General features: G+C 43.6%; 1 long non-coding RNA gene across 1 annotated transcript; it reads right to left on the bottom strand.

Moving 5' to 3' along the window:
* Positions 1-1,995: 1,995 nt before the first annotated feature.
* LOC308457822 lies at positions 1,996-9,451 on the bottom strand. Its single transcript, XR_013977116.1, has 3 exons — positions 9,221-9,451; positions 6,769-6,851; positions 1,996-4,166 (listed from the first exon to the last, which is right to left on the bottom strand). It is a non-coding gene; the product is annotated as an uncharacterized lncRNA (long non-coding RNA).
* Between the last annotated feature and the right edge of the window lie 230 nt (positions 9,452-9,681).

Consider the following 9,681-nt stretch of genomic DNA (forward strand, 5'->3'; position numbering starts at 1 on the left):
GGGTCAGTCTCAAAATCGCAGTCCAGTGGAGTTCCCAAAACAGTCAAACTGTGGTCTATCAATGGCAAAAACTGAGCAAGCAGAGTCTCTGCCTTGCTTCTCTTTTTGTTCCTCCCAATCTCATTGGATGCACCTGAGCTTGCTCCAGCTGAGTAGCTGTGTCTCTCCATTTAACAAAGCCTGTGATTGTCACCTGCCCTGAGATTAAACAAGCTGAGTGACCACAAACCTCTTCCCAGACCTAACGAATCCCATGATCTTCACCTCATCAGCTAGTAAGCTGTGCTGTCTTCTCTCGCCTGCCTCAGTCTCTTAAAGCAGACTTCCCACACCTTAGAGCCCATCATGTTTGACAAGAAGGGGTCACCTCCAGTTTTGGGGATGTGTCAACTTCCTTTGACTCCCATGAACTGTCAGTTGCCCCTTCAGTGTCCTGTGAAGTCCACTGAATACCTCCTAAGCCCCCAACTTCCTCTTCCCCATCTTCAGCTTGCCCCAGTCAGCGGCAGAGCAAGCCGATTGGGCACCTGGGGCAGTGCATGCCCAGCACCCAGGGGCCGGGCCACCCACCCGTGGGGCATGCCGTGCCAGGGCAGGACACTCTACAGGGCCTCCAAGAAGTCTGCCTGCATCCTCCCACTCAGCTGCCCTACAGCTGAGGGGAGGCGGCAGGCGGACTGTTTGGGGCAGTGTGGAGCCAGCGGGTGCCCAAGCCATCGCATCAGTCCCAGTAGAGATGCATAGCTTAGGCATGCTGCAGGCCCCGCAGTGAGTGCCGCCTGGCATTTTGTCACACACACCCCTTAGTGGTGACATCCAGGGCAGCCTGCCCCAACCCCCTTCCTCCGCCCCTGGTCCCAGTGTGTACCAATCATGGCCTCACCGGGATCTTCTTCCTCCTCTTCAGTGTCCTGCCAGTTCATGACACCAGTGTAGGCAAACCAAGTCTGAAGTTTAAGTTACCTCTTTATTTGGAACAGCAAAATATCACTAGAAGGTAGCACCAGAGGTTGTCGTTTCCCAGCTTTCATTATCCCTTCTTCTGAATGCAGCCCCATGTGATGAAATGCATAGTTACCTACATTATGCAAAAACAATAGAAAGCTAGCATTTTCCAGGGCATGCTGAAATATCAGTCTGAGCACATGAATGTGCATGGGGGGGGATATTTCCCACAGGAGGACGATGCAAAAGCTCGTAGTAATGTTCCCCATTCAGAAGTTATTATTTATTTATACCCTTATACACTGCTCATCCTCCAAAGACTTCCAAACAGCTTGCAAGGGATTCCTGGGTTGTCTGCCACCCAGGAGACCGCTTGCTGTATCATGTGCCTTCAGAACATTTTCTCAACCCCAAAAACTAAAGCTGCTCAATTGTTAACATGCTTTGGGACCGTAGCATAAATAAGAGAGCAATGGTGTACATTTATGCACGCTATTTGCATGACATTCTCTGTATATTTGTGCAGATATAAGTCAATGGTACAACCTGCTCATCCTATAGTGCCCACCCTAATTGGCCGTAGCTCTTTGGGGTCTCGAGTTTTTGTTTCCCTAGTCCCTCTGAATGCCTGAGGACATACTTTGAAGTGGAGATGATTGAAATGGAGACTTCACATGCAAAACATTGTTTCCCCTGGTTGGATCTATACTTTCCTCATGCAATCCCTGAAATCTGCATTACATACATACATACATACATACATACATACTGTGTTCTTAAGGCACTGCAGAGTCTGTAAACAATGGAGCTGATGTCCTGTTTGTGGGAATAGAGGGAGAAAACATTACTGGAACTAAAAGGGCCACAGCTTGATTAATAAGCATGGCATGAAAAACAGAACGACTTTAACCTAAGGTCGGTGCATACCTCCCAACATTTTGGGAGAATAAATTGAGGCACCCCCCCTCCCGCCCTTGCCTGCTCACTACTTCCTACCCACACACACACCTTTATCTGCAGCTTCTTCCTCCCCCTCCACAGCCTTGGTAAACGCCATGCTGGCCTAGGGGGGAGCCTCTGCCTCCTCCTCTACTGGGACCACACAGAAAGGAGGAAGAAGAGTGGTGACATGCAGGGGCAATGTAAGATTTCATTCTGTTTTTTGATCCTGCGCTTTGGCACGAGACAACTGACTGTGCAGCCAGACCACAGGAGCCAAAATGGGACATCCAGGATCGGGATCAGAAGCTTTGGTTTGGAATCAACAGCAGTCGGTTTCCAAAAGTCTAGCCTGGCTTACTCTTTGCTGATGACATGCTGAGCTACCTATGCTGAGATTTTTGTTGGTTGGTTTTACATACCAATATTTAAGAGGGCAGGGAAGTGGGAAGAGGAGAAGACAAGTTCTCCTCAACATTCATGCTCAGGAAATATTCTATAAATTATATTGGAGGAGCAAAGTATTGCTGTTCTTGACCTTATCTGAAGAGTGAGCATTTTCCAAGTTGGATGGTTTGTTTTCCCCTCCCTACAAAGTTCTATTTTGCATAAACAACCATCATCATTACACTCTTTGATGCAGTGTAGAGATAATTTGATGAGAGGCTTATACAGATAACCTTTAGAATTTTCCTCTGTGGCACAAGTATCTATTTTTATAGAAACATAAATAGGAAAACAGAACATAGACTGCTAGATACTTTTACTATGCAGAGATCTTCAGTGATACTCTTTTTAATTAGATCTTTGTTCTGCATCCTAATTAAGCAAGTATTATCTTACTTCCACTGTCCTGCCACTCTTCATCAACCTCTCACTTCCAGCAAAATCATTTCTGGCTCTTGAATTTGCTGTTTTCTATGTACAAAGGCACCCTCTCAAGATTGTTCAAGCAAAAAGAAGAAGCAAGATGCCTGTATTTCTCTCTTGAGCATAATTGCCAACAAACAGTTTAAAGTTGCTTTATATTTAACATAAATGTGATGAACTCTTCCTTTCTGTTGTTTGCAATTACAATACAGTGGAACCTCGGGTTGCGAATGTGATCTGTGTGGGAGGCACGTTCGCAACCCACAGCGTTCGCACCTGCAGCATCACGTCTGCGCAGTACTTCCGGGTTTGGCATGTCCGTAACCCGAAAACGTGCAACCCGCAGCGATCGCAACCCAAGGTATGACTGTACTGACTTCTACAGTAAACTTAAAGGTTTCCAAACAGAGCCACCAGGAGAGGGGTATAGGAGTATATCTGCACAAGACCAGGGCCAAGGAGAGGAGGATGCAGACTCCAATAACAATAAAAAAGGAAGATGGTACCATGTACAGAATGAAAGTGATGAAGAAACTATGAAATTATGAAGCATGAGCCCATTCCCACCCTTTTGTGTTTTTAGCCAGTGTTTCCAGCTTTAGCTCTGATCGTTGAGTGCTATATAGAGAAACAGAGAAGGCCTAAAACGGACTTCAAAATGACCCCGGAAGTTCCTTCTTTAGACATTGGTGCCATAGCACCAATATGCCATGTCCACATCCAAATCCCCCCATACATGGCTGCCAAAGCAAATTACATCAAGAGATAGGATTACTGTAACATGTTGTGTATTAAATATCTGACTGTAAGCACTATATAGTGGCTGTGTTCAGACAATGGCATATGAGAACAAACCTAGTCTGACTCGTGCCTTCTGCATTCCCCATGGAGAAGCCACTCACTATTTCTTAGCCTAACCTTCCTCACAAGGTTGTTTTGAGGATTAAAAGGAAAGGGCGAGAATCATAAGCACCACCTTGTGTTCTCTGAAGAAAAAAGTGGGAGATAAGTGTAATAAATAAAGGAATAATCCTGAAGTGGAGAAGCAGTTCTTGGCATCAGGCAACAACATATCTAAGCTTGCAGAATGCAAGCTGTGTGTAATAGTAACCAATTACAAGCTTCAAGATTATAATTTTGATCAGTCAAAAGACATTCCTGCAGACTGTTGTTGTTGGCATCTGTCTGTCTCAGGAGACAATGGAAGAGTGTGGCTGCTATGGCTGTAGAGATCGATATGGGAGAAACATATTTTATTGCAGGTGGGGCAGATGATGGCATCCAGTGTTGCTGCTACACGTGCACCATAGCATTTCTCCTCTCTTCTCTCCTCCCAGCGGTCATTTCTCCTCTGGTCACTACTGTGGATACACAACTTAGCTGTCTGTCTCCAAAATGTAACATTCTTCAAACTGTAACAGTAGAATTATAAGCACAATACAAGGTATGATAATAGAAATGCTTCATTATTCATTTGATTCCAAAGGTAAAAGCAATTTCACACAAATCTTCTGCAGTTCTTACAATCTTAGCAATACAAAGCTGCACATATTAAATATAACCTATTGCATATAAAATTGAAGAGACAGCTGAGTTTTTAATATTTTCAATAGTTTTAGTGTCTTCCGAAGCATAAGTAGATAATGCTTTTGTACAATACTGACTTTTATTTGATTATTAGTTTTAATACACATATACAAAGTATTCTGCGCTGGTTTATGCTGAGGTGTGCAATCATGATATATTTATGAAGTTTGAGAGAAATTCCTCCCTCTTTCCCTCCCACCCTATCCGATTCATTATCTACAATAAAGTCCTTGCAAAGTTTTCGAAAATTCTGGATGTTTCTCTGTTCTCTGAAAGTTCCAGAACAACAACCTGAATACGGGGGTTATTTATTTTCATTCTTGGGAGCTTTCTGGCCATGTATATTCATATCTGCACATGCAGCTTCCATCTCTTTTAAACAAGCAATCTGCTATTCAGACAGAAAGGTGCCAGACGACAAGGAAAGCACTGGAGTGAATTACAAATTCCCTGTTTTTGCTGCAATATTCAAAACGTGGACTTCAAAGCTCACCTGTAGCAAGAGCTGAACATTCCAGGGGCTCCCCTCTCCCTCATTGCAGCACATCACATCTGAGGGTATTCTCTCCACCCACTTGAGTTTCTTGTACATGAGGGGGCAATAATGCACCCCCAGGCATTATTACCTCTGCCAGGAACGATCTCCCCTCACCCCCAGATGACATGCTTAGTCTAGAATACACCACACCTGCTCTGTGCACTGGCAGCATATTGAATGTTTGCTCTCCATGGCAAGAGAGAGAACGTTCTCTGTGGTGGCATTATGGCACTATGAAAGATTGTGCCACACTCAGGGAGCACTCAAGCAGACAGCAGAGCAGTGTGGTGTTAATGTCACCTTTAACAGAGAACGAGAGCAGAGAAGGAGGTGAAGGCTCAAACCGGTGTAAGGATTGACTAGATCGTTAGACATCTGGGGTTGGAAACGGACATTTCTGAAATTAAACTGCTCTAAACCAGTTGCTATAAATATTTGGGGGGGGGGGGTTGTGAGCTGAGATGAACAGCCTCTATTATCAAGGGACATTTTGTGAAGAAATATGAAGCCCAGTAATAAATAACTGTTGGAAAAGAAATGCAGGATAAAAATATGGGGGAAAGGAAGAAATAAAAACCTTGAGCGTATTGACTTGCTTGTTGAAAGGAGAGGGAGAGGGAGAGGCAGTATGCCCTCTTCCAGTAAACTAGAAAGACCCAACTGGTAAGGTCCAACTGGCACTTGGTCGTTCCCTCCTCATATAATTGCATCAGTCACCAGTTGCCCTAATTCTGTGCAAGGATATGATGAGACAATCATGCCCTATCCATTTCCCTCTCCAATCAGCCTCATAAACTGGCACCTCTGGCCCTAACTGTTGCCCTATGAAAAATTTCATCGCACGCCACTGCATAGAAGGTACTGGTGGGCATCCTGACACCAGCCTGGATATATTCATAATGAAGAAATTCTATTTAAAATGAGTATTTTCTTGAATTTATCAACAGCTAAGCAATCTGCATAATTGATTTGAAATGCTCCCTTTCCTTCCAAACACTGTAACTCCCTACCCTACCTTATTCTCACTTCACCTCCAGATTTATTATCTGCAATTTTAACATGCTGTTTACCTTCATTTCCTGATGCTAAATAAATATGTTAATTAAAAAATTCAAATCCCCGATGCACACCCTGGAAACACTACAATTTATAATTAACTTATTTATTTCCAAATTTGTAAATCGAACACTCATACCAGTCTCTGTGAATTTAGATCAACAGATTTTCAACACTGCCAAAAACTGTTTACATTCTTTCATTAGTTTTAAATCCATGTAGTAATCTTCATATCCAAGCTCATTTGAGTTACCTTTTTCCACGAAGACTGCACTTGGTAGGTTATCAAAATAACGTAATGAACTCCAGACATCTATATCAGACAAAATACCTGCAGACGCTTAATCTTTTTAAAATTAAGCTGCTTCATCAGTTATGCAAATCTCTTACATTTTGCATCAGCAAACCAATGGGCCATAACAAGTCTGTGGACTCTAATAAAATGGTAGGTAATTAGAGACATTCACAGAAATTGCAGCACAGATGTTTATCTAAAGTATTTGAGGCTCTTCAACTTTTTTTATGCTTATATTTTTATACCCTTGTATTTGAAGAGTCAAATAGTTTTCAGCCACTCGGTTTATAACATTGTAGAGCTTCTTCTTTTACAGTAAGCTAAAAATATTATATTGTCTAAACTGTTATTTCAAAAGTTCACTCAGAGTTAGTGATGAACCCTTGTATTCTGACAGAATTCAACAGTGTTCTCCCTTTTCCCACGCAAAGTATCTTTAAACATATGGGTATTTGGCTTCATTGTTTTTAAAATAATTTCTATAGAATGTCTCCCTAAACTCTTCCCTGTGTGCTAGACTGTGCAGTTATTAACTTACCCCCTTGTGTGCTGATGATACTTTTACAAGGGTCCTTTGGGAAAGCAAATCCAGAGCTTCTCACTTCCTTAATAAGACCTGGGCTTAAGGAAAGAGGTCCTTGTCAGTAAGACATAGAAATCCTTCAAATAATCAGACAACCTAGTGGTTTTGACCAGAGTTTTAACCTGACTGGGTTGGGGGGAAACTTTGTAAAAAGCGGGGTCTGACAGCCTGTAGATAATGTTCCCTCCTGATTGCTCACTGGGTGCAATACTTCAGCTTCACCAAGTCCAGCTGGGGCGTTATTGGATGTGGTATCTATCCTACTCCATTCCAAGATAAGAAAGAAAGGAAGGAAGGAAGGAAGGAAGGAAGGAAGGAAGGTCTCTCCCACCTTCCACAGCAAGTCAGCAGGACTTAGGAAATAGTGGTAGCTCCACTCAAGGCTTTTTTTCAGCCAGAATTTGCCGGAACTCAGTTCCAGCACCTCTTAGGTGGGTGCCATTGCTATTATAAGAGAACAAAGAAGGCGTTCACAATGAGTTCCGGCGCCTCTTTTTCTAGAAAAATAGTACTAGCTCCACCACAGACTCTCCTACACACACACACACACACACACACACAATGACCGCTCCCCGCTTAAAACGGGGGGCGCCCTTTGCGTGGACGCGTGCAGCCCCTAGATCTGGAGCGGCTCCAACAGCATAGGCTTGGTTTGCCTTCCCTCAGGTGGGATACCTGGAGGTCTCTGCCTATCTCAGTCAGTTGTCCAATCCCACCTGGGGGAAGCGTTGCCAAGGAGACCAGGCCAGGTAGGGGAGGGATTACCTGCCCACACAATAAAATAGTACTGGCTCCACCACAGACTCTCCTACACACACACACACACACACACACACACACACACAATGATTGTTCTGCCAAAGTTTCAGAAAATTACTTCAGTCACAGCTGTTGACTATTATGCTTCACAAAACAATGGAAATCCCTAAACTCTCAAATTTTTAAAAGACTGAATCAAAATCAGTAACAGGAAACCACTTTGTAAGCCAGTCTTAGAACCTGAAAAATCATTAGGTATAATTAAGGCAGGCTTCATAGACTTCCAGCTTAGTGACCTTCATGAAATTCCCTGATATGACAGACCATTCTTATTCCTCTTTTGTAGCATATATTATAGGTGGATGAGGCTTAGTTGTCTACGCAACGCTTCACATACTCTGGCCTTTGATTAATTTACCACAAGCATTTGAAACGCAGGCATTTTCTTGCAACAGCTTTATGAAATAAAGCTTAACAGCAACAAAAATAAGTAATTTTTGGCCTGCTATGTCATCTGTTATAATTAATATTCATTGTAGTAGATTCCTCTGTTGGATAAACATTGTAACATATCACAAGATTTGCAGTTCATCTGTTTTCATAGTCAAATAAGAACAGGAACAGCAAGTGCCTTGACACAGAACCACAAGCATTTTGCTGACATACAAACAAGAAATATTCATGGAAAGCTGACTTTTTCCGCACAGTTATTCTGATGAATCAGTGTTTATGATGGATCCATTTCCTGCTCCTAGACACTTTTCCAGATGTATCCTACATGCTAACCCATCTGTGGTTTTATCCTGGATTAATCAGATATTTTACTCTCTCCTAGTTGTTTTGGCCTTCTGAATATAGAGCTGCAGCAAGTATTTTTTTCAAAGTTGTCTGGAACATATAGATATGTGGTTGCCAAACTTTTGAAGCTGGGGGGTACATTTGGAATTTTGAGAGACTGTCATTGACACCAGTCACAAAATGGCTGCCACAGGGGCCATGTCTTGGCACAAAATGGCTTCCCACAGACTTGGGAATACTGTTATTCTTTATAACAAAGCATGAATTGATTTGTTGACCTAATTGGTCAACATCGTTCAAATCCGAATTCAGACATGAAGTTCACTAGGAGATTTAAGATCAATCACTGTCTCTCAGCCTTACCTACTTCACAGAATTGTTGTGAGGATATAATGGAGTAGGGGAGAACAATGTATGCTGCCTTGAGCTGTGTGGAGAATATCATTATTATAATAAAATTTTAAACATACACCCTTTTGGGCAAGAAAAAACAACAAGACAAGCCTCAAGGAAAGAGGAAATGTAGCCCATTTGCTGCTGCCTCCCACACTGTAAATCAAAATGCAAGAAACAGCAAGAAGGCAGCCATTTCTCTGCTAGTCATCAAAATGGCCTCCAGAGCTAGGAGGAAGCTAAAAGAAGAAGGAAGACAAACCACAAGTACAAAACCATCCCTGACATTGGTCACATTCAGCAACAAGTGTAGACACAACTCTTAACTAATTGAGTAATTGAGAATGGTAAATTACCATCCCATCCCTCTTAATTGGAGAGGGGCATAAGTTTGCAGCCACTGTTCTTATCCTTTTCCACCACACTCCCAATTCTGCCTTTCTTTTTTCCCTTTTACCTCATCATAGTTATGATGGCCTATGTGATGGCCTGGGAATCCGATTCAGAGGCTGAACCGGAGGAATCCCAGCCTGCACAGGAGTCCCCGCCTCCAGGGCCGGCTGAACTGGGGCAGGGCCTTGATTCTGAAGCGCCTGCACCTGTGCCGGATCCTCAGGAGCAGGCACCAGGTGAATCCACTCTGGCTCCGGAGGTGGTTGAGGACTCAGTGCCTACAGGTGAGTCTCCCCCTGGGTCCAGTACCCTTCAGCCTCTCCTGAACTGCAGAGGCTCAGGGCAGAGAGGCGAAGGGAACTGGTTTCTCCCAGGAGGAGTGCTCGCCTTAAGGCCAGGAGAGGCGGGTCTCCTGGGGGCCGGGACCGCCCCTGGCCTCAGAGAAGATAAAGGCCAGTCAGCCTGGTCCCAGGTTGCGGGAGCAACGTCGTTGAAGAGCTGTTTCGGCCAGCACCCAGCCCGGTT

Source organism: Podarcis pityusensis (genome assembly GCF_964106645.2).
Source record: "Podarcis pityusensis genome assembly, chromosome: 10".
Lineage (NCBI taxonomy): Eukaryota > Metazoa > Chordata > Lepidosauria > Squamata > Lacertidae > Podarcis > Podarcis pityusensis.